This window comes from Triturus cristatus, chromosome 4_1 (genome assembly GCF_964204655.1).
Source record: "Triturus cristatus chromosome 4_1, aTriCri1.1, whole genome shotgun sequence".
Classification (NCBI taxonomy): Eukaryota; Metazoa; Chordata; class Amphibia; order Caudata; family Salamandridae; genus Triturus; species Triturus cristatus.
Genome location: NC_140585.1, coordinates 405,733,568 through 405,759,005, shown reverse-complemented (window position 1 = coordinate 405,759,005; position 25,438 = coordinate 405,733,568). Strand labels below are relative to the sequence as shown.

The following is a 25,438-nucleotide window of genomic DNA, read 5'->3' as shown; positions in this document are numbered from 1 at the left end:
AGATCGCTTAGATCGGAAAAAAAGCATCTAGCCTTAGTTCAGATTATAAAAAGGATGCGCAGCGGAGGACGTTGTTTTGGGTACAACGCTGCGAAACTCTGGAATAACTTGCCATTGTCCATTCGGTGTGAATCAAACTATCTTTTGTTTCGTAAGCTTCTAAAGACTTTCCTGTTCCCTTAAGTCCCCTACCTGCTTAAAGGGTTGCTGTAGCGCTGGGATGCTCGAGGGTAGCCATGCGCTCTATAAATGCCTTTTTCACTTCACTTCATAATGTAGTTTATGTTACAGGATGATGCCAAGTACAGTGATTACCAGTGGTTACTGGTTGTGTTCTAGGTTTATGATAAGTTCTACATCTACTAAGTTCACTTTGTGATGGTTCTAACAGTGGTCCAGTTGGCCCTGTCAGGTGTAAATAATCCCTTGTAAATATGACCTAGTGCCAGGTGGCACCATGTATAATATGTGTTTACTATTCTAATGTGTTATGAGAATACAAAGGCTATTTTTGATATAACCTTGTGTGGAGTTCCTTTTGTAGTGTGCCTGGGATGTTGTTGCCGTGTGCGTGCACAAATGCTTTACACATTGCCACCGGGATAAGCCTGACTGCTCGTGCCAAGCTACCAAGGGGGTGAGCAGGTGTTATCTTTGGCGTGTAACTCCCTTGCCCTGACTAGAGTGGTGGTCCTCTGCCTGGCTTTGGTGCAAGCCTTAGCCAACCAGAGATCCCATTTCTAACAAGGTGTCTGTATCACGTTAAGATGCTGCAGGCCTTCATCATTATTTTTTAAGGTAGGGTGTCGAGTTGGAGAGATCCCCTGGATGGGGGCCTGGAGGAAATGGATTGTAAACTAGATTTAAATCAAAATAATTGGCTATACTGTCACATAAAACACAATATTATTCCCGAGCAACTCAGCCACGCCACTATGTTGAATTATACTGTCACATAGACCCTGAGAAGGATGCATCTGCTGGGTACAGGCTATGGGATTGGTGAAAGTGTTAAAAATGTTATAATAGAGTTCTTTCGTTGAATTACCTGCCTGATTGAGCTTTGATATAATATTGGCTTTTCGTGCCTTGTTTAAATTCTTGTGATAGGAAGTAAGAGCTATTTTATAGTTGAGTTTCAACACTTCCGAATGGGTTTGTGCCAAATTTTCTCCAAGTGTTTGCATTTAGCTTTTTCATTGCATAAGTCTGGAGTATCCCAATCTGCCCATTTTTTATGAGTATTAGTTTGTTGCCGTTTCAGGGGGGCAAGGTCATCTATCACTGAAGTAATGGCCTAATTAAAGCTTGTTTATAGTATTCATGTGTTCATTGAAAATAGGCAGCACAAACTTTTTGCTAAAGGAGTCAGACGTGACTCTATGCCATTGCCTACGGAGATTTTTTGTGAGTCCGAAGGAATTGGATTTCTAAAACAGCTATTAATCTGAAACGATCTGACCACATCACTGGACAAGGGGGATCAGAAGATATGAGGGGTGAATTAGTGAAAATAATGTCCAGGGTATGCCCTGCCGAATAAGTAGGGCCTGTATTGATCTTCGCATGGCCCAAAGAGGCCAGATCGGCTAGAAAATTAGCAGCCTCTGTGTTCACACTATCTTCACTATGAATATTAAAGTCCCCTAGTAATAGAAAGTGTTTGGAAGTGATAGTGTGAGGGGCAATTTTCTCCATCAGTTTTGAGTTAAAGTCTTTAAGTGGCCCTGGAGGACGATATAAAAGGGCACCCTTAAGACTATCCGGAGGGTTCAAGTTGATTTTAAATATACAGATCTCCATATCATTATCTGAGGTGGAGTCAATGACTGCGACTTTCAGCACCTCTTTTTAAATTATGGCAACGCCACCTTCCCCTTTTCTTTCTCTGTCTAATCTAAGAATCCGATATTTGTCAGGAAGGGCAATATCTGGTAATGAGGCGGATTTAAGCCAGGTCTCCTTTAGGAAGCCTAGATCAAGAGAATCGGACTTCAGCAGATCCCACAGTTCCGTGACATGTTTAGGTAAAGAGCGCACATTCACTAAAAAAAACAATTGTGATGTGAGGTTATATTGGGTAGCTCATATATTTCTTACGGGTCACATTCAGCGAGACGTGCATGTAAGAATGATGGGTAGCTCATCAAAACACACACCAAGCACAAACCAACATAACTTTAACTTTCTATAGCAAACACATGCACACATAAAGGCAATGTTTCTTTAACATTCAAAATAATGTCACAATCTCATAGCATATTCTTCCAACTTAGAGGTCCGGCTTTGTCAAGCTTTTATAAAAAGAACAATTGATGGACAGAATGTTGAAATATTTCAAACATTCACCCCAGTACAGAGATCTGGGCCGAAATCCATAGTTTTTTTGCTCGCCATGTTATACCAGTTTAAACCCAGCCCTATGTAAATCAGTCTGGACCCTGCTCCCCTTGGGAACAGTCCAGACCAAACGGCCAGGCCAGGTCCTCCCTGGACTGGAAACAAGCATCCTCGGACAGGTTTCGCGGTATCACCCCTCATCAGCCAGGCTAGCTCGACTCCAGTGGCATGGGGAGAACAAGACCCACATCTTGACATTTCCGTCCCATTCGGGGTGACAAATGCAAAAAGAATAATTGAGGGACAGAATGTTGAACAATTTCAAACAATCATCCCAGTAAAGATATCTGGGCCTAAATCCACAGTTTTTTAATCCCAATGCCTTGCCAGTTTAAACCCAGCCATATGTAAATCAGTATTGACCCTGTTCCCCACGAGAACAGTCCAGCCCGAACTGCCAGGCCAGGTTCTCCTGGCTTGGCAATTCGGGCTGGACTGTTCCAACGAGGCACAGGGTCAAGACTGATTTCCATATGGCTGGGTCTAAACTGGGGTGAAATGGTGAGCAAAGGAATGATGGATTTAACCCAGATCTATTGACTGGGGGGTGAATGTTTGATTCGCTCTGTATTCCGTCCATCGTCTGTGTGTCTTTTGTCTTTCTCCCCCTAAGTGAGCCGGGTATGCCCAGACATGGGTTCCAGGGCTCGCTGTGTCACTGGAGTCAAGCTAGCCTGGCTGATGTGGGGTGATGCCCCGAAACCAGTCCCAGGATGCTTGTTTCCAGTCCAGGGAGGACCTGGTTTGGCAGTTCAGAGTAGACTGTTCCCAAGAGGCACGCAGATGGTTAAGACTGATTTGCATATAGCTGAGTCTAAACTGGAGTGGCATGGTGAGTAAAAGAACAATGGATTTAACTGACTGGGGGTAAATGTTTGATTCACTCTGCATTCCGTCTATCATCTGTGTGTCTTTTGTTAAGCATGACCAAGAAGTCTCACGGAAGCACCAAAACAATACATCATGACAAAACAACAACGCATGAGCATATGACAATATCCATACACTAACAACACACCTATCACCCAATTACAATACAAACTACACCATAAAAACACAACACAAGTGAATTGCAGTATAGTTTTTTTGTGTTATTGAACTGGTGCATGCTTGTGTTGTATTTGCTTTTAGGCCTTTTGAAGTTTATTGTGTTGAGGTGTTTTGGTGGTATTTTGCTTTACTATTATTGTGCTGTGTCATTTTATGTTGTATTTGTGTATTGCATTTCTATGTTGTTCAAGTGGTTGTTTGTTTTCAGTTATTCTGTTGCTACTGTGATATTTTGTTGTTACTGTGTTGTATTCTGTTGTGCCTCTTGTCATGTGTGCTGTGCTGTTATTTGTACTGTATTACTGATTTGTGTTATGCTACTGTCATTTTGTTGTTGTGTTGGTATACTGTTGGTAGTTTTTTTGCATATTGAATGTAGGTGTGTTGCTTTTATGGTGTCTTGTGTACTAAATGGTGCTGTGTGATCATGTTCATCTTTTATTGTGCTGCTTGTCTGGATGTATATGTTGTTGCCTTCGGTTGACTTATTTTGTAGTCTGGAATTGTTGTGCTATCTGTTGTGTTGCCTATGTTGTGTTCAAGTGTGTGTCTTTGTGTTTCTGTTGAAATATGGTTTGCTTTGTTATTCTATTTTGTTGTGCTATTGTGTGCATGTTGTGTTGTAATGTTTTGTAGTTGTGCTGTTTTGTTGATGTTGTGCAGATACACTGTGTTACTGTGATGTTGTGGGCTTGTAATATGGTTGTTGGTGTTGTTTTCCTCAACTGCAGTCAGTCTTCTCTGTGGGGTTGTGGTACAGTGTGGACATTACACTGTGGTTATTGGGGTGGTCCTGCAGTAGTAAGGGTAATTTGCTGCTATGACTTGGTAAGGCAATGTTAAAGGAGGACAGTGCAGTGATGGTAGGTACAACTAGTTGGAGGGAGTTGATATTGAGGCGCTGTTAGAAGAAAATGGTGTGGGGGTTTTACTGTAGTAGTTAAAGGTATTAGCATAATGGAGAAGTTTGGCATTGTGGTTATGATGGGTGGTACTGTGGGGTCTGTTAGGTGCCAATACAGTAGTTGGGGTCACAGTGCAGTGATGGAGTGTGGTGGCGAGCTCATGGTGCTACAAGGTGGTTTTGTCATGGGGAAATTAATTTCTTGGTAGGGTTATTAGTTCACAGGTAAGGGTTGGATGTTTGTTGCAATGAGGATGAAGTGGTGCCTGGGTGTGTGAATTTGTGGAATATTCTATAGAGCTGGAGATGGTACCGACATTGTGTGTTTAATATTGTAGTTGTGTGCAGAGGTATTTCAATGGTATGAAGTTGCAGTGAAGTATTGTGATGTTAGAGTGGTGCTGGGTGAATGTGCAATACATTAATTACATAGTAGCATCATGGTGTGGTGGGTTGTAGTAGGGGAACTTTCAGGTGGTAGTTAAAGCATGGGAAGTGTAGTACACGACTGGCGTATAGCAGTGTCAGAACGCTAGTTGGACATATGCTGCAGGGAGGGATTTTTGTAGTGGTGGAAGATGTTAGTACAATGATGGGTTAGGGAAGGAAGGGGGCAGTGTTGTAGTAGTGCTGAGGTGAAAGCATTGCTAGCAAATGGCTCAGGTGGAAGCATGATGGCATTTTGTGACAAAGGAGTGGAAGTGACAAAAAGTGTGATGATTCTTGTAGTTTTGAGCTGTAAAATAGTCTTCCATAAATTCCAATATAAGCAATTGCTAGGAGGAGGAATATGTCGCGATTTGCACCGCACACATCAAGGGCGCTGCGCGCTACACGCGCTACTCCCACGGTACCTCGTTCCCACATGGCCAGGGCGCTGCGAGATACACTCGCCATTACCCAGGTACCTTTTCAGTTCAGCGCGCTGCAAGGAAGGTAGGGCACGTGAAGGGACTACAACTCCCAGCATGCCGGAGAAAGGCGACCCGGAAGTGGTCCCCGGCAGTTCCGCCGACAACACGATAAAGTCCTCCCCTTGGCAAAGGAGCGGGGCTTGACAATCTGGATATCAGCTCATTTGCGGATCGCGGATGGTATTCCCCGCGGGATACCTATCGTCCCGGAAACCTTTGTTACGGACATTCCAGAAGCGCTACAGCACGGAGGCGGAATTATCGACTCGGCTGCCTACTCGTTCCAGAAGCGAGTCGTCAGTTACACCGCCACTCTACGAGTCTCCAGTGATCCCCGGAAGCGTGAGTAGTCTCTCCCGGTGATTCGGAACTTCACGTTTGCACCCTTGCGCATAGACTAGTACTTTTGCTCAAGCTCTACTCCGAGTGCCAGAGACTCTCTTCTACGCTCTTGCACGACTCCCAGCTCCCTCATCCTGCCTTCCTGTTACAGAGCCAACGCCCAGACCATGTTCCAACCTCAAGGTGAAGAACAGGGTGTCTGAACACGGAGCCAAATTCACAGGTCACATTAATGAACCCCAGTACCACGCCTGCTGCTCCACTCTCTCTTGTAAGTATCAGGGGTGGCAGAGTGGGGGCTGTAACCTGGAGAACCTGGGGTGCGTAGAGGGTGGGAGGTACTTACTCTCTGTTTCTTCTGTTTCTTATGCAGTTTACCCTGAGAGTGCGCCTTGGCCATAACCCTGATTCCTACCAGTGCAGGACCAGAGACACACCACAGCAGAGCAGCGTTTTCTTATTTTGTCCACTTCCCTTTTCCCCGGGAGGCTTTCTCAAGCAGTAGGGTTCCCATTCCTCTGCGAGAGTCAGCGTCTCAGGGTCGAGGGGGGATCAGCTACGCTCCATCGCTCCCGACGGCTTCTTTCCGAGGTTAGTGACACTTCCTTGGTCATAGTCACTAACATCTTTGACAGAATAGCACATCAAACAGCCAACAGTTGCAGGTGAAAGATGTTTACTTATTTGAAGCTCACTCTGTGCATGCGTGTGAGATATATATATATATATTTATTTTTTTTATTATTAGTGACAAATGTTCTGACAAACAGCTGTGCTATGAAGAAAAACCTACAAATTAAATGACTGCTTTAAGTTAAGTTACTCTGTATGTATTGCATTTATGATATTGCTATGGGCTTGCAGAGCTGTGAGTTTATGTTCAGGAACTTGATAAACAATATTTATTTCATACCACTGATGATAAATGACACACTGTAGTTACAGTTTATTGAATATACTGCTGTTTGACAGAAAGGTGTTAATGCGGACCAAATATGGGAAAGGCATATTTAGAATAACAAATAAAATGCGATATACCATAAAACAAAATCTATCCAGCAAAACTTTTTTTGTTTCAAAACGGGTATTAATTTAAAACAAAATATTGTACATCATAGCTTGATCTTCTGGCGTTAACAAAACAGAAGCAAAGAAGTGCCCTTTTTGTAATATAAGCAAGTAGACTCCTCTTGGTTTATGTATTTAATCAAGGAACACATTACATCACTAGCCAAGAACACTCCAATACAGAACACTTATACCTCATACTACTTAAAGCTGTATTACAGAATACAAGACCCTTCTGTTAGAGTACGGAGTCCTATGATTTGCAACACAGCATTCATTTAATGCTGTCGATTTGGCTGGTGTAAATGGGCATCTGTCCATCAAACATCATATAACAAGCAAAGGCCTTTATACCATTAAAGCGAGAAACCACGCTGAAACAAAAACAAATCCTGGGCATAGGCGCAGCTTCCGCATTCAGGGGGATATTCGGTCTCACAGAGATGCTGTGTTAGCTTTGAAAAATGAAAACAAACCACGCCATTTATATATGCATGAATGGGAAAGCTTGAGACTTCACGCCGCAGTGCACTGGAGTGATAGCGAGGTCCCCACTCATACACGGCATGATAGCATTGCTATGAGTTAATTAGTTACGATTGGCCTAACTTTCAGTCAATCACACAAGAAATGTAAAGCGTAACTAGTGAAAGATAAGTATTGTACACTAGTAAGTCAGGAGGGGGCGTCGCCGCGTTTGGACAATTTCGAAGTCGCGGGGAGGGGGGTTGATTTCATAATAATAATACAGATTATAAAAGGATAGGAAAAAGTTAACTAATGCTAAGAATGTTGAAATCACGTTCTATTCTTGAATAGGATAACCAGAACATCTGGTTAAAAACAAAAGGGCAGCTAGAAGGGTAACCAGAGGGTGTGGACAGCGGAAGGAAAGAGTAAGAAAAATCCAGGCAAAAGGACTGAGGCAGGTTGCAGACAGGGTAAACAGCCTATTCGCCGGGCAAATAACTGTCAAGTAGCATTCACAATGCGCCAGTTAAGCAACAAACAGGTTATCAGGAAACGTGCAGAACACCAGCAGCATGGATAAACAAGGTACCAGTGCTACCGCTGGGTGAGAATCAGCCGTATATTGGTTCCAGTAGCTATTTTCGTGCCAGTCCAGATTCCAGGCTGACTCTGGCAAACAAAAACTGTCATAATGCAGTGTGCCAACCATGAAGCACATGCAGGGCAGTGAACATTCAGCATTTGCTTCACTGTGCAGCGGACCAAAGGGAGACAGGCATAGTTCTTAAGCTTCCTTTTAGTACGATCCAACTGTACATGCATTACTTCATTGACAATCAGAAAATCATTTTGTCCTATCTGTGTCCTTGACTCCTTGCTGACAGATGTAGCGTAAGGGCCAGAGCTGCCGACTTTGAAACTGGGTTTCCAGTCTGGGGCGTCGGCTCAACATCCTATGCTTCTGGGTAAATCACTTAATCTCCCCGTGCATACAAAAAATGAATGTGTCCTTGTGTAAATGGTGCTCATGTAAAGCGCTTCAAAACCTTCGGGTCGAGCTCGCGCTAAATTAAACAGCAACAAAAAAAAACACGAATCGAAGGCCAAACAGTCTGAACATCACACCCCACCAGAGTCCAGAGCCAATTAGGAGGGAGAAAGAAACATTCAGTGTGCAACATCACAAGTCACTAAAACGTAAAAGAAGTTTTGAAACTGTTTTGCAAGATATGCATTTTCTTTAGAAAGATCGGGTGTGTTTGTAGTACGTAGTTACTCTAATAATTTACATAACCTACAATATAAACTGATTTCTGACCCTTTAATGGCTATTACATGCAATGCTCTGCAGCAAGCACATCAACACCCCCATGCTATTTTAAGATGATTTGCATTTGGGACTAAAAATTATAAACATACACAGATCTTCAGCAAGCAATTAACCACCGGTGTTACTTTAACAGCGTTAACCCTCCATTTATAAGGATACACAATATGTGCAGCAAGTACTCCGTTTTAATACCCCAATCCACTTTAAAATGCAATATGCTTGTGACCATTTGCGCAATCGCACAACTCCCACACAATACAACTCATAATGAGAAAAGTATAATCATACAGTCAACTAAGGTAAGCACCTGTTCGCTACTTACACGGACCATCCGTAAAATCAGCTTAATGACCGTCGTCCGTAGCTGATATTTCAACGGATGTCATTTGTCCCTAGTGTTAGCGCTTCCGGTAAGCACAACAACCAATCCCTCGGCTGAACATATTATGGGCGTATTCTAAGACAAGGCGGTACTCCTAGAAGCAAGGAGACCTCACATTTGGAGCATTGGGAACAGCCTAGCCAATCCCAGTGCGCCATACAGTATTCTGGAGTGCTGATTGGGGCTTGGAGCCACCACATGTTCCGTGCGATCCGTCCTCTTTTACAGTCAGCGGGCACCGCCCATCTGGGTAGACAGAGAACAACGGCTGGCCCACGGGGATGTTCTTAGCTGGAGCTTCCTCTGAAGCCGGTGGTGACACCTTTACTGAATGCGGGCAGTGACATACTGTCTCGCGCAGCCTAGACTAGGCTGTGTGTTGATGCTTGCCGTGTTGGATAGGAAAGGAGGGACACGCAAGACTCTCTTTGTTTCCGGTGCTTAGTCCAGGTGTGACACCCGGGCGGACCCGCCAGTATGCGGAATCTGTAGTTGTTTTAGTCATCTGTGGCATTTTTAGCATATACTGGCGCAGAATAGTGGTGTTTGGTTAGCCAACGAATTAGCAAGTAGAGCCTAGGCAATAGGTTTGGGTTTAAAGAGCTTGTTCGCGTGCCGAGCCTTGAAAATGTTTGGCGTGTAAATTGTGCCTCAAACATCATGTAAAAATACTTGATACAGCGTTTTCATAATGCTCAAAGGCGTATTTCTGTAATATGCGGAGCAAGTCATCTCAATACATTAGGTTGCATCACTACATTCAGGAGCACAACTGGACCCGAACATTCGGGGGTGAGGGGGCTAGAACTGCACAGGGTTGAATTGGTAAGCGGGCACTTCGGCAATGGCCGAGGGTTCGGTATCGATGTTCCAGCTGTGAGCTGTTTTTTGGCAGCCTGGGGTGCCGATTTGGGCTGTGTCAGGTGTGTTCAGATGTGGCCAGTGGGTCCTGAGTGGCCTTTCTGGAGGCAGATGGGCGTCCATTACTTCCCTTTTATCAACGGGCAGAGGTGTCACTCCCTTTCTCTTGCCGGGCGGGCAATTAAAGTGTGCATACTGAGCGGGGCGGGGGCCAAAGCAGAAGTGGCCTCACTTGTTTTCAGGTGTTAAATGTTTATAAAACTTCAATGAAGCAGTGTTTTGTGGAAAGGCAATATACAAATGTGGGCCACTTCTTTTTTTTTTTTTTTACGTCTCCGGGCCGATTTCTAAATCCAATCCTGGAACTGCAAAATGATAACATGCTTCCAGGGAACAAGATGTGTGCGGGGAATCTGTCAATGTACCCAAAGTTCTCTACAGTCATCCAGAAGTAGACTTGAGGTGTGAACAGGGCTTTAAGGGGGATGAAAAAACCTAGGGTGTCTCTCAAAGGGGTGTGGCCAATGTAATTAAGGGCGTGGCTTAAAAACACATAAGCTAAAAATCTGTGCCTAGCATAGTGTGCCGCCCGACTTGTATTTTGCTGTTTCTGTCATTGCATCCAGATATATGATGCAAGTAACATCATACCTACAAGTCAGGACTATTGGCCGTGTCAATGGTTGTTAGTTGCATCGGATAAATAAGCAGCAACTATGACTTGTATATAATATTGAAAAAGCTTCCACTTAAAGTCCTGGTGACACCACATTGTTGTTACGCCTGAGTTTCAAAAAGAGAAGGGGAAATTCAGAGAGAAAATGACTCTCTTTGAAGGATTTCTCTTCCCCTACAACTCTCACCTGGCATTACGTCATGCTGTAACTTCTCCACTAGAGAAAAGTGAGCAGTGTAAGCACGCACACATCGATGTGCCTGCTGTCACTACAGTCCGGAAAAAACTGACCGCCTGTGGCAGGGCACAAAACAGAGCCCGATAGAGACACGTTTCGAGCCCCCCTTTAAAAAACTGCCAGTGCTCAGCACCGGTGAGACCCGGCCCACTTAAAACCCTCGGTGTGAAGAATAAACTGGGATAAAGAAATTGTGGAAGCTTCTTTCTAGCTGTCACAAAATGTGGTGGGCTCACCAACAGCTCAAAAGGAATGGGTATCCACAGACAATAATAAACTGGGTACCTGTTCACAATGTAAAAGCATGCACATGTTGGTATTTCAATAGCATGGACCTAACCCGAGAGCAACAGAGCGTTGCCCGTAATGGTAGGTGATGGAAAATGATGCAAGATTGTATTCATTAAGTGGTGGCTTATATCTTTTTGTTACACAAACGCTCAGACTAGTATCTCACACGTTTACATTTTATTCACATTGTGATTAAGTTATTTCCCAGAACTGCACAATTTTCAGTCACTGCCAAGCTGTATTCAAATCAAGGTTCTCAGATGGACAGCTTAGCTAATATATCACATTTCCTTCCTTAGTTGATCACTAGAACTTTCAAAAAAGCTTCACACATTCAATTTCACCACTCTTTGTGAATGCTCATGTTCTGTTGATGTTTTAACATAGCCATTAGGCTGCATTCCTCATGCTGTCTAATGAGTGGACTGAATGCAATTTATTTTGGTATTTATGTTTTATTCATGGGTAGAATCTAAATGAGTTGTCTCTTGTTTAAGGTTTATCTATTTACACATCCACAGTGGCATATAGTTTAGAACATACAAAGCATGCATAATGGGTCACTGTGTAATCTGCTCCAATATTACCATTGAGGGGTCCTGATGACTTCTTTGGCCTTGTAGTTTGTAAATGTCACCAGACATCTGAGATGGAAATGACAAGGTAATTGTTATGTATCTTTTATATTACAAGCTGCTTTATTCAAAGTGCAGCTAACAATGGCCATTGACTGGAAATAAACTGTAGTGCAGCTAACAATGGGCATTGACTGGAAATAAACTGTTGAGGCTTTGTTTACTTGCCACAAATACATTCTTAATAAAAACAATAGGCAATGGTGAGCTCAGTGGCTGCAGAGTATACAGAATAATTATGGATTTACTGAATCTGCTGCATCGTTTCCAAAATATGCAGATTTCACCAAAATTGTTGTTTCCAGCTCAAACAGATGAAAATAATACCACCAGACAAAAAGCCCCACAATTAGCATTTTTTGTCGCATAATTTCGATAACCTTGGTCCTCCAAACTGCATTATCCTAGTAGTTTGGACTATGTAAAACCTTTGCACAGTGGTGACAAAATCTGCAATTCACACGTAACCATTAAATATTTTCCATATTTCATGGTTCCTTAAAAACGTGGGTTTAACACCACTGCTTTTTGTGCAATAAAAGCACACAAAAAAATATATACATGCATTTTTACTTGAAGATGTAATGACTTATCGTTTCATTGGTCTTTATTGTCGATGCATTTCATCATAAAAGACATTTACAAAACATTAAAAAATGTAAATACATATTATAAAAAGCACGGTTTTTAAAAAGAAACATAATCAAGATGGTTAAAAATGGGTCAATGACTTAGTGCCTCTTGTTTCGAATAAACCAAACCCATGCCAAGAATTTGGCAACAGCAATAGCAACATATTCACTGGGCTCAAATCTCAACATTTCGAGGGCTTCTAACCCTTGCCTAGTGCCCAAAGTTTGACATAAAGGCTTGAGCCATTTAGCACGGGGTGCAGCATAGGCAGGACAAACAAAGAAAATATGACCAACAGAATCAATACAGTCAGGGCAACTTTTACAAGAGTCACTAGACATACCCTTCCACTTTTTGGTGAAAGAGTTAGTCTGGAGTGTGCCTACCCTAAATTGATGATACAGTTTCCTGTCACAAGGTCTGGTGATGGTATCCCAGTATGCCTCGAGGAATGGGGTTCTTTTGCGGGCCAGGAACCTTCCCGTCAGGGACTCAGCAGTGACTGTATTAATATGTTTCTGCTGCACCATAGACCAGTAAAGACTCTTGAAGTCTTTCTTGGAGGGAAAGGGGTTGTTAACTGGGTCGATCCATAAGTTGGCCAATCCCATGGATTCCAGGAGCAGCCTGGTCTGTTTGAACCACGGAATGTTGCCAGCCCCTAGAATAGAGCGCACATCAAGGAAGGCCTTTGCATATAGGTCCAGCTCAGGGACAGTCCATAAACGCCTCCAGAAGGCCAGAGGCTTAAACCTCGCGATGTCTTCAAACGAATGGCAGCCAAGGTCCAGCAGGAGGGGTTTGACTGGGGTGGAGCATGGGAGGCCCGTAAGTAATCTGAAAAATTTGTGTTGTGCCTTAATCAAAGGAGAAAGGTCTGCAAAACCCCAGAGCTCAGCACCATAGAGGATCGCAGAATTAATCCTCGCATTAAAGATTTTAATGGGGGGGCCCATCATTCTCGACTTTGATTGCTTATGTTCTTTGACTAGGCAGCCAGAAAGCTGGGCAAATTTTAAAGATAGAACATCAACTTGCGGCCTCCAATCCAGCTTATTTTCAAAAGCAACACCTAGATAGGTCATAATGTGCGTACGCTCAAGCAGAACTTTGTCCATAAAAACATGACCCTTTATGCCTCTCCCTTTATTAAAAACCATATATTTGGTTTTGGACACGTTGACCGCCAGGTCAAAATCGGAACAGAAATGTGTAAAGATATTAAGTGCCGCCTGTAGTCCTGATAGGGTCTGAGAAAGAAGTAGGGTGTCATCAGCGAACATAAGGAGTGGGATTTTAATACCTCCAAGCGTGGGAGCGTCCGTCGATGTGTTGGAGTAGTACTTAACAACACTGTTGATAAACAATAGAAACAAAGTAGGAGCAAGTACACACCCCTGCCTGACACCCCGATTCACCCTAAACCGTCCAGTAACCTGGCCCTGTTTCCCCCAGCGGACTTGAGCGTAGTTGTTATCATGAAGCCTAATAATGATATTCAAAAGAGCTGGGGGAAGCCCAAGCTCCGCCAGTACTCCCCAAAGTTTAGTTCTATTGACTAGGTCAAATGCTGACCGAAGATCTACAAAGGCAGCATATAAAGTACCGCCGCACAAATAGACCGTTTTCCAGACAATCAGTTGGAATTTGAAAGCCTGGTCGATGGTACTGGTACACGGTCTAAAACCGGCTTGGAGAGGAGAGATGATGTCCTCCTGCTCAATCCAAGCCTGGAGTCGTGCCAAGATCATTCTAGCGATAATTTTCTGGACCGAGTCAATAAGACTAATTGGGCGGTAGTTCCCCGGGCATGAACGATCACCTTTTTTGAAAATGGGGAGAATCTCAGCCCCCCCCCAGGAATCTGGGATGTCTGACCCTCTGGCTACGGCATTGGCTAAGTGTGCGATGTAGGGCACCCAGTTCGATGTATCAGATTTAAAGAGATCAGCAGGAACACAGTCCATGCCCGGCGCCTTGCCGCTTGAAACCTTACTTAAAGCCTGTTCGACCTCGGCGCAGTCAAAATTTAAGAATATGGAGAGGGAAGGATCACCTGTAATAACTGGGGCAGGCCCCTCGACAACTGTGGGGTCTGAGAATTGGGATTCAAAATGAGTCACCCAAGCTTCCGGGGGGACATGATTGGAAGGGACCTGGCTATTCTGGCTGTTACCCCACTTAACAGTATGCCAGAAGAGGGTTAGGTTCCTGTGCTTGCTGGCAGCCAGGAGGTTATTCCAGTGATCATTATCCCACTCCTGTTTTGCCTTGGCCTTCACCTTTTTGTAATTTATCCTGGCCAATCTGACCTTATCTATTTCTTTATTAGCAATGGCAGATTTTAGTTTGCAATAAGATTCTCGGCAGGATTTATTATACCAGGACGATGTTTTTGGAGTTAGGGATTTCTTGGCCTTACACGGTTTTAAAAACAGGGATTTAAGCCCAGTGAAAAGATGATCATGTATGCAGGAAGCTTTACTACTCACAACCTCGGTGTTCTGAAGAGACTGAATATCCACCAGGGCACCGGAAACCATGGAGCTGATCCTATGCACTAATTCAGCATCCATTGCAACTTTGTCCCAACGTACCCTCCGTTGGTCATTAGTTAAGACAGCTTCCGCAGTGACTAGTTCTGTGGCTTTGGCTCTCTGGGCTGGACAGAGTAAGAGACTTAAAACCAACGGATTATGATCACTCTCCGGGCGGTCTAATATCGCCATATCGCTTAAAGTGTACCAGAACTCGATTTTAACTAAGGCATAATCAATTCTGCTGCTACAACGACGGCCGTCTGAGAAGGTCGTCTTTCCACCCCTGTCAGAGGCAGTCCTCCCATTGGCGGCCCTGAATCCCCGCTCCATACAAAGTCCCATCCATTGTGTGGCTGATTCAGTCCACCTCTTAATAGGTGGAAGATCGAGGGAGGGAATATTTAAAGTTACATCTACTTCCCAAGTTAATGAGTCTAGAGTGGACAGCAAGGGTTCAAAACAGCAATTTAAATCACCCACAATAAAAACATTTGTAAGCATATCAATAGTGTCAAGAAACCCATCTAATAATAGAAAGGTATTTGTGCCCCGTCCCCCGGAGAGGCCTCTGTTATAAATATTTACAATTAGGACTACAGGATCATTATCATGTTGCAAGGAAATAATTAATAGATCAGGGCTATCAATAGCTATTTCCTTGATTGAATACCCAAGGGATTGCTTAACCCAAATGCAAAGCCCACCAGACGGTCGGCCCCTTGTGCCACGACTTGCCCCCTTGGAAAAATTCACATACCCTGAGAGATAGATCGGGTCCACAGCCCATGTCTCCTGGAAAACCAGGATATCGTGGGTGTCAACCCAACTTACCCATTCTTCAGAGGATACCCTGGTACCAAGGCCCGCAACATTCCACGAAACCAGGGTCAGGGGCATAGAACTAAGTGACATTGTACATGGTACTACAGATGTTGGGGTAGTATCGATATTAATATTGGTGTTTGTGGGGCCCCTAGTCTCGCTTATGGTTGGAGAGGGATCATTTTGGGGTTGAGACGCACTAGTTGGGCGGGAAAACTGAGTATTGGAAGACGTATTTGCCAAACCAACTTGTGCCCCCCAAGAACACCCACTCCCTGTTTGCACTGGGTTATCTGTACTAGAACAAACTTCCCACAAGTTATTCAAATCTATCAGGTGGGGTAACTGTCAGTCAACCCCATCTAGTGAGCTCAAGGGTGTGTAAAAGTTTGACAGGGGAAGAAGGAATTCCGGCCTTAGCTGGTGGTAGGAAGGCCTATTAACCCTTTCCCAGGCATAGGACATATCCCGTGTAGTGACAGTGGAGTTGTATGGGAAAAAATATGTCAAATCCACTGTAGAAATGCCAGTCCCTCTCTGGGTGTTAGAAAAGGAGCAGATATGCCTGACAACCCTTGGGTCACGAAAATTTATGATCACACAGTCACCCTGCACCTGTTTAGCTCTGTTGCCCAGCCAACATACCCTGCGGACGGTCATTATTTCAGTCCGTAAACCAGTAGGTAAAGGCCTGTTGGTATTTAGCCAGTGTGAGACTTTATTCTTTAGGTCTTTATGACACTCAGACTTTGACTGGGGAAGCCGGGGTACATCCAACAAAATAATAGTATATGGCTGCGACTCAGGTGGGAGATTGATAGTCGGAAAGTTTTGATATGGAACAGCTGCCTCGGGGATGGTATTACATTCTGTTTCTCCCGAGACCTCAATATTAGCTTGAGGACATGGAACGTCCACCGCCTGAACATTGTGTGTCGGGATGCTAGGTAGAACTCCATCCAGAGATGAATGGGCGGTAGAGGCAGTCCTAGGTTTATCTCCAATGTCATTGTTAGAGGAGGTTGCATGGTCGACAGAAGACACTGCAATCTTCTCCAGCAGGGACGTGTTAGCAGATACCATACCCTCTAGCCTCTCAAGTGATGAGGCTAGACGCGTAACTCGCTCCAATAATGGGAGGAGTAATGATTTAAATAACTTCTCTATAGGCTTGAGAAGATCACAGGTAAGAGAATCTGCATTTGGTTGGACAGGGGATGGGAACGGGGGCTTCGATCCACTAGATGCCAAATGTAAACTAGCAGACGTTGCAGGATTTTTAACTTCGCTTGTAGGTGCAGATTTGTGTGTATTGGATGCTTTGGGGATTTTAGCTCGTTTCCCCTTAAGGGGTGCTCCCAAACGTTTCCTTTTACTTGGAATGTGCCTGGCCTCGGAAACCTGGATCATTTGCTGGTCGGTGGTAGGTTGAGGGATAACAGTACTGTCAGTGGTTAGAACACTACTGGTATCAGGGATAGTAGTTGTCTCCTGAATATCCACCAACGGACAATGGTCGTGGGTGTCCGGTTGTACATTTAAAATATCACCAGTAGAGAGAGTTTGAGGTTGACTGTATACCGGCGAAACAGCCAACATGATATTGCCAAGGGATGATCTTTTGGCAGAAAGTTCTAGGGACAGTCTTTTTTCCGTTAACAAAATTTCGTGTTCAAGAACACGAGAAGCTCTAGTAATGAAGTTGTCAAGGGTCCCTGTAACCTGACCCCCTACGCTGTTTCTAGCCACCTTCCTGCCAGACCTTAAGGAGGCCATACTTGGGGAAAGAACAAACAGGCAAACAAACTCACAATACAGGTAAGGGAAGAACCTCTGACTAAAACAAGAGGATAAATATCACCAAAGATATCCAGCACACACTACAATGTTTATACTCAAGATGTGGGCGGCCAATGTTAGATGAGCAGGACACCGGTTGACTAAGGTGCATGTACTCACAATACCGGCTGGGTGAGTGGCCTGGTCAGTTCAGCTCGTATTGGGGAGTGGGCCCACCCGGACCACAACCGCCCACGAACGGCCACAAACGGCCCGCTCTTTGTCCGGTCTTCGTCCAGGCTGCGTCCCGCGCTGCGGGAGTGAGATGGAGTTTTAAATCCTCAGAAGGGCGGGGGGCGGGCCAGCAGGGAGAGCGGACCGGAAGTACTTAGTCGGTCTGGCAGGGACTTCTGGGGATTGAAGTCCCCGCACGCTCGCAGCCCTGGAGCACCAACACCAACACGCCAGCTGCCGCTTCCCGTCCACAATGGTCCTCGCAGGTGTCGAGTGCAGTTTCCTCCACGAAACAGGCGAAGGGGCGCCCGCGAAGCGGGTGCGCCGAGGTGTAGACAGGGACCAGGGTCCAGGGTCCAGATAAATGACAGGTGAGCCGGTGTATCGCAAAAAGACCAGGGTGACTTATCAATACTCCCCACTGTACCCATCTGTGTGGAGCTGAGATTGTGGTGGGGATGAGTATCTTTTTTACTAGGGTATTTTCTGTCATCTAAGGTAGTGTTCAAATGGTTGATGGATCTTTTATCTGTTTTTACCCCCGCAATGCTTCTTTAAAATGGTTAAAAAGTGCTGGGAGAGCAATGAGGCTATATTGTAAATTGCAACTATAAAGCCAGTTCTCAATTTGTTAGCTCTAAATTAATTAAATAAAATACACACACCTAAGCCGAACTTACACTCGGCTATTGCTTCTTTCTCTCCAAATGAAAGACGGTTAGACAAAGATGCATGCTACAACAGAATGAATGAGTTAATTATTTTTTTTTTTTTTGCATAATTACTTAAAATCATTGCAAAGTTGCAGTACATTATACAAAATTGCGCTAACAATACGTATCTCATGCCATTATAATACATATATCTGAGCGTGTATAAAAGATTAGGAATGTCATTTGGTCAGTAATGCCAGACCATTTCTAAAATGTGGTCTTGTTCTAAAATACATTGATTTTAAAATTACATAATAGAAAGGTCCGTGTTCCCTATATGTTCATGGGAAATTGACACTTAGTTCAGTGCGGGGCTTATGAGTGCCTTACAGTTCTTTCCTGGAAGGGGCTCTTCACCGTTCTGCTCCTTCTGTTGCTACCGGATACTCAACAGCTGCAACCACATACTTTTCCTCTGTGCTGTTTTCAATTAGGACCCTTCGTGTCATATTCATAAATTTCCCAAATTTGGCCAGGTCCGAAGGCTCTGTGCTGGACTGAAGCAATGCCACTGCGTCAGCGCATTTTCTGGTCCCGTGCCTTAGCAACATTGGTTTTAACAGTATACATCGTTGTTGTAGTAATGCGGGGCAGCAGCATAGTAGGTGTACCAACAATTCTGCCCTATAATTACACAGCCTACAACTGACTATATTGTTCAACGATTTCCAGCCCTGGTTAAATTCTTTTATTGGCAAGGGGACTAGGCGTGCCCATTGAATTTCTTTCAAACACTTACTTCCCAGAGGATTGTTCATATATGGCTGGATTTCATGCAACTTGTATGCTGTAATTAAGCTGGCCAGCAATCTGTTTACCTTCAGTCTTGCTATATCTTCGCTCCTTGATGGTGTGATTATTTAGCACCCTCTTTATTGCAAGGTAATTTAGTTCTTTTTGGGACCGGGATGTTGTGGATAAGTCTAACTCTGCCACTGTCTCCAGGCAGTATTTCTGCCATGGGTTAAATGCCCCCTCAAATATAGTGCTCAATACCTCTTTGAGAGATCCTTTCTGAGCTTTTATCATCTTAAACCAGAATTTAACCAGTTTGCTCCTGCATTCGTATTTTTGTTGTACAAGGCCTAACACTAACCGAATCAGGGCATTTTGTGTGTACTTGGGGAGCCTAAAAAGCCTTTTGTAACACTGGCAATGGGATTTTTCCATCATCTTTTCCGTTTTACTGGGAATGCCCCTGATGCATACCCAGCAACCGTAAGGAGTTTAGATTTTGTGACTCTCATGATAGGTTTTGTAGTAGGGCTGTGTAGTTTGCCTTGAAATTTGCACAGGGCGTAGATGGTGGCTTGTATTTTGGCTTGCGTTTTGGCCTGGTGCAAGGTTGCCTTGCCTTTGTCGTTTAGCCACGCTCCTTGACAGTGATATGCTCTTTCTGTGGCTATGCTGTTGTTGCCCAGTCTCCACTTTTAAGCCTGTTTTCTTCAGATTTTTACCAAACACCACAACTTATTTTTTACTGGGGTTGGCCACAAGTTTGTTTTCCTGGTTGTAGCTGTTTAATGCATTCAACCCTCTTTGCAAACCTACTCTGGTGTGGTCAAGGATCACCAGATTGTCAGCATACTGAAGTACGTTTAATCGTTGCTGTCCGATTTTTGGGATTGCCAAACTTGCTCCTTGTATAGCTTTCCCCAGATCTGCCGTATAAAGGTTGAAGAGTGTAGGTGCTAAAACACAGCCCTGCTTGAGGCCACGGTCAGTTAACATCTTGTGTGTGACCGTGTCCCCCGCCAGTTTGATTCTCACCCATGTATTGATGTATGACATGAAATGAAATGAAAATGAATGAAATGAAATTAAATTAAATTTATAAACGCGCAACTCAGCCCGAAGGCATCAAGGCGCCTAACAAACAGAAATCATAACAAGGCAAATCTAGGGCTGGGGATAGGCTTTGGCAAATAGCCATGTCTTTAGGGCTCTCCTAAAGAGTTGCTTTGAGGGAAGGGATTTTATCTCAGCCGGCAGAGTGTTCCACAATTTAGGAGCCAAGATTGAAAATGCTCTCCCACCCCACCTAGCTCTACGAGCACGGGGAACTGCTAACAAGAGCTTATTTGCGGAACGCAGACATCTGGTGGGGGTATAGCGGACCAAGAGGTCCCTTAGCCCGCCAGATCTGGTAGCGGCCAAGGCCCCGTAGATCAAACACAGGGACTTAAAAGAAATTCTGGCCTCCATTGGAAGCCAGTGCAGTGTCTTTCTTGCCGCCGAGGCAGAGGCCCTCCTAGGTAAGTCCAAAACGAACTTGGCGGCGGCATTCTGCACCATTTGGAGTCGCATCAACAGGCCCTTATTGATGCCTAGATATAGGACATTACAATAATCAAGTCTTGAGCCTATTAGTGCGACTACAACTTGCTTTCTGGCATGAGGGGACAAGTAGTGTTTAATCTTCCGCAGGATGTTAAGTAGACCCCAGCAGGTGGAGATAGTCCTCTTTACTTGTTGGTCCATTCCCAACAAAGGGTCAATCATGACTCCCAAGTTCCTGGCCAAGGTCGTGGGAGTCGGACACACGCCCAGTGAGGAAGGCCACCATTCCACCGACCAGATATCCTGCTTTCCTCCGAAAATCAGAATTTCAGTCTTTTCGCCGTTAAGCTTCAATGAATTGCAGACCATCCATTGAGCAACTGCCTCCATACAAGATCTAAAATTGGAAGCAGCGGAGGAGACCGGTTGGGCGAGGGACATGAGTATCTGCGTATCATCGGCATAGGAGACTACCTCCATCCCAAAAGATCTAATAAGCCTGGCAAGAGGGGTCACATAGATGTTAAAAATGCCGAACCCTGAGGGACCCCACAGTGCACAGGAAGGGATGGAGATAGAAACTCACCCAGCTTAACTCTCTGTTCCCTTTGACCGAGAAAGGAGGCTAGCAAACTAAGTGCGGGCCCCTCCACCCCTATCTCCCTCAGCCTAGATGTTAATACTGAGGGAGACAGGGTATCAAACGCAGCGGTAAGATCTAACAGGATAAGGAGAGTGGTCTGGCCCTTATCTACCTTAGTGCGGATGTTGTCGAGCACGATGGTAAGGGCCGACTCCGTACTATGCTCTCTCCGAAAACCATGCTGCGAATGATCCAGAAGGCCAGAGGTTTCCAGAAAGAGCGCCAGATGCTGGTTAAGATGGATTTCCAGCATCTTTGCCGGGGCTGGGAGCAGCGAAATGGGGCGAAAGTTTTTAAGAACCCCCGGATCTAATGTGGGTTTTTTTAACAGTGGTTTAACCACCGCTCTTTTCCATTGTAAAGGAAAAAACCCCTCCTCCATTGCCCTATTCATGATAGCTAGCAATGGAGGTAAGAGAGTCTCCTTGCATTGTTTAAGGAGTTTCAACGGACAAGGGTCCAAAGGGGACCCTGACCTAGTCTTATTCAGGAGGACTTCGATTTCCTGGAGGGAGAGGGGCGGAAAGCTGGACAAACGCCCTTGGAGAACCCCCTCCAATAAGTTTGGCGATGAGACTGATGGACAGATAGGGGTAGATAGTACTGACCTCTGAGACTCCAATGCCGAGTATATATCCACAATTTTAGATTGGAAAAATTGGGCGACATCGTTGCAGAGCTGCTGTGAGCTAACAACAGGATCCGGCACCCTCAATGATGTGAGTGTATCTACGATCTTAAATAACTCTTTCGGCGAGGAAAGAGAGGAGGTAACAGTGGCAAAATACTCCTGTTTGGTTCTTATCACCTCCTTCTTATAGCTCCTTAGAAGAGTTTTATGTCTATCCCTCTCTCGCCAATCCCAGCTAGTCCTCCAAAGACGTTCCTGTCTCCGTAAACCCTGCCTAAGAAGTCTTAGTGGTTCCGTGAACCAGGGGGCCGAAGGACTTTTTCTCGCAGAATAACGTAGTGAGGCTGGAGCCAATTCATCAACCGCTGTCCTAATGACACTGTCCATCCTCGTTACTGCAGATCCGACGTCCTCCTCAGGAGAAATCACCAAGTTGGATAGAAAGGGGGCGAGCACGCTATTGGTAATGTTTTTGAGGTTGCGTCTCAGTTCCATTTTACTTGACTCAAAGCCCTTACAGCTAGCAGTAGCGAACACGAGTTCTATGGGGATCGCTGAGTGGTCGGACCAAGATAGAGGAATGGGTGCCTCAGTGGTCAGCCGACTGTCATTGGAAAAGACCCCATCTAACGTATGGCCCGCCTGATGGGAGGGACCCTTAACTAGCTGTTTCAACCCACAGCCAGCGAAGATATCCAGTAAAGCAAGTGTGTCAGTTGATTCCATATTTTCCAAATGGAAATTTAGGTCCCCCAGAACAGTAAAATGCTCACGGCCAAAATGTGCCTCTAAGATGTTAAGCATATGATTGCCAAAATCTGTTCTGGTCCCCGGTGGTCTATAAATGAGGAGACCTGTAAAAGGTACAGCATAAGATCCATTGATGGAAAACTGAAGTGCCTGAAAGGACATCATTGCCTTCAGTAGTTTACCGGGGATCTTCCAGCGGGATAGTTTATGCCACAGCGCGCTTCGATTTACCCCGTCAAAGGCGGCTGAGTAGTCTATGAAGCATGCAAATACTGGCAGGTTTTTACTGGAGTTTGCCTGATGTTCCTGGAACGAAAGAGCCATAATGTTATCTATAGTAGAACAGCCTTTTTCGGAATCCAGTCTGGTAAAAAGGTAGTATTTCATTATCCTCTATCCAGGCTGTTAGTTCCTGTAGCAAAGTTCTAGCATATGCTTTGCCTTCAATATCTAACAAGGCAATGAGTCTGTAATTTTTTGGGTCGGTTTTGGCTCCCTTCTTATATATTGGCTGCAATAGCAAGCATCGCCAGGCATCCGGCACGTCTCTCAGGGCTCTGCATTCTCTGTACAGATGTGATAACAGGTCGGCCCACTCCTTAGGATCCTGCTTGAACAGTCCGTCCCGTAGGCCAATCTGACTGGGGGCTCCATCCCTTTTTATCCTTTTAAAACCTTTATAACTTCTTTTGACACTTGGACTTGGCCCCCCTCGTCTGTCTGGTCATCTTCCTCTGCTTCAGCCCCATCTGATCCAGGGAAAGAGCTGACATTTTGGCCACCTGGTTTCGTTGTGTATATTTCTGCCGTATGGTCCCGCCAGGCATCTGCTGTGACTGCATTTCGCCTGTCCGTTTTGTATTTTCCATCTTGACTATGTACTCCCAGAATTGCTTCTGTTTATTCAGTTTGCATAGATCGAATAGTTTGATCCATTCCTTCTCCCTTATCTGACATTTTTCGTTCCATATTAAGTGTTTATGGTCTGCTGGGCGTCTTTATAGGCTCTCTCTCTGCCACCGGAGTGCCGCTTTTTTGATATGCCCATCTGATCTGTCTGAGGGTGCGGGTGCTGTTCTTCAACTTTATGTTGTATTTCCCGGTTCTTTCTTGTTTCCCCACCGATTTGTGGTTTGTATTCCTTGCCCCTTTCAGTAGGACTGTCCCCAGTAATAATCGAGTCCAGATGGGTGAATTCACAGAGCACTTCCTCTAGGGTTGCCATAATCCATTTGGTGTTTGCCATTTTTGAAGCTCCGTTATGGTTAAGGTATACATTGATGATTAAGAGTTCTTTTCTAGATTTACCATCCCATAAGCCGTTTATCACAATGCACTGTCCATTGATCTTCCAATCTCTTTAATTGAGACCTCTACCGCATGATTCACATAGATTGAAAGACCACCCAAGGGCCTAACATGAGAATGTAATTTCCTGGCTGGTACATGATTACCGGCAAACCCTTGTAGGTGGGAGTCCTCTATTAGCCCATGTTTCCTGCAGGCAGAGAACGTCCCCCTTCTGGATCGTTTCCATTGCAGAAACACTATTTCTTGTGCTTCAAATTCCTGCCATGTTCAATGTTATGAGCCTCAGGCTTGTCAATTGGTCACTTTTTGACGGACCCTAGAAGTTTTTTGTAGTGGAATAGCAATGTGTGACTTATTTTGTGCTCTGGGGCTAGGAGTACCGCATGATATGGCCCCCATGCAGTGAGATAGCATCTATTGGGTGTCCTTCTTGTCAGAGGTCTATGCCAGCCTCCGTCAGCTGTGTTCCTTTCGATTACTTTCCTCTCACTGTGACCCTTTTTTCACGTATTTCAATTGTAAAGTTGTGAAAACTTGACAGGGTGCCTACGGGGTGGGTCCCTTTTAGGAAGCTTTTTGTCTTTGGATCGTTTCTATGTTGTTTGATCAGGCTACCGTCTTGTGTAGCTAGCACATATGGGTATTTTTCTTCTAATTCACGAACCACTATGCCCCATATTTCAAAACGAATCTTTCCTCCTAGAACCATGTCTGCAAAGGATGATGACCTCCATGTTGTTAATGCATTTTCCGTATTGGGTTGCTGTTTATTCACCTAAAATTGTATACAGAGGAGATCTTTGTTCGTTATTTGTGCTAACGCAGGGATGTGATGAAGCAACTTCAGAATATGACCCCTGTTAAGGGTGTCTGTCCTTCCCTGTGACATGTACTGGGGGCAAAACATGACTTTCTGTGTGGTCGGTGAATATATCATGTGGTAGTCTTCAGAGTTTGACTGTGCTCCTGGGGCACTGTTCTCTGTTAGATGCCCTTGGGTTTGCTCCGTTGGTGTTCCGTTTCTCTTAGACCCTGCTCCCTCTATGGTCTTTTCTTTCCATTCCATCTGCTATTCCTGCGACGCCTGACAGGCGACGTCTGTGCTATGAAGTTTTGTTTGTCTCGGACTTCCCCTGCTCTCCTTGGGCTTGGGTGTATGAGTGGGTTTCGGGCTGTCCCCGCTGCCCCTTGGTTTGGCCCTGACACTGTATCATCATGAGATTATTTGGGGATTGAATTCCTACATACTTTATCAATTTCAGATGGTGTTGAAATATAAACTTGTATATTCCTCGTAGAGGTCCTTCTCTGTTTTTAAAAAATCGGAAAAAGCTTCATGCTAGGAAGTATTTAGTTTATGGCAGTTATCCTTCCTTCCGTGGACAGTGTTGCCAGATTTTTAGACCCGTCCCAAGCCCAAAGCCGTTCAAATATAACCTCAAAATAAGCCCAACCAGACCAGTTTCAGCCCAAAAACCAGCCCAAACTCGCAACTCTCAAATTATGCAGAAATAGTCATCAGAAACCACTTTCAGGATTA

At 44.7% G+C, this 25,438-nt stretch overlaps 1 protein-coding gene across 6 annotated transcripts in view; it reads right to left on the bottom strand.

The window, feature by feature from the left end:
• Window positions 1–25,438, bottom strand: part of RAB3IP (RAB3A interacting protein) — a 607,212-nt gene that overhangs the window by 347,846 nt on the left and 233,928 nt on the right. Inside the window, exon 1 of one of the 6 annotated variants that reach the window (XM_085652507.1) lies at window positions 8,802–8,932. The exons of 1 other annotated variant lie outside the window; for it this stretch is intronic. The gene's annotated coding sequence lies outside the window, so the exon portion shown is untranslated. Of the gene's footprint in view, window positions 1–8,786; window positions 8,933–25,438 lie in introns of those variants that run through there. 4 more of the 6 variants (XM_085652510.1, XM_085652508.1, XM_085652505.1 and 1 more) reach the window with 4 other exon arrangements.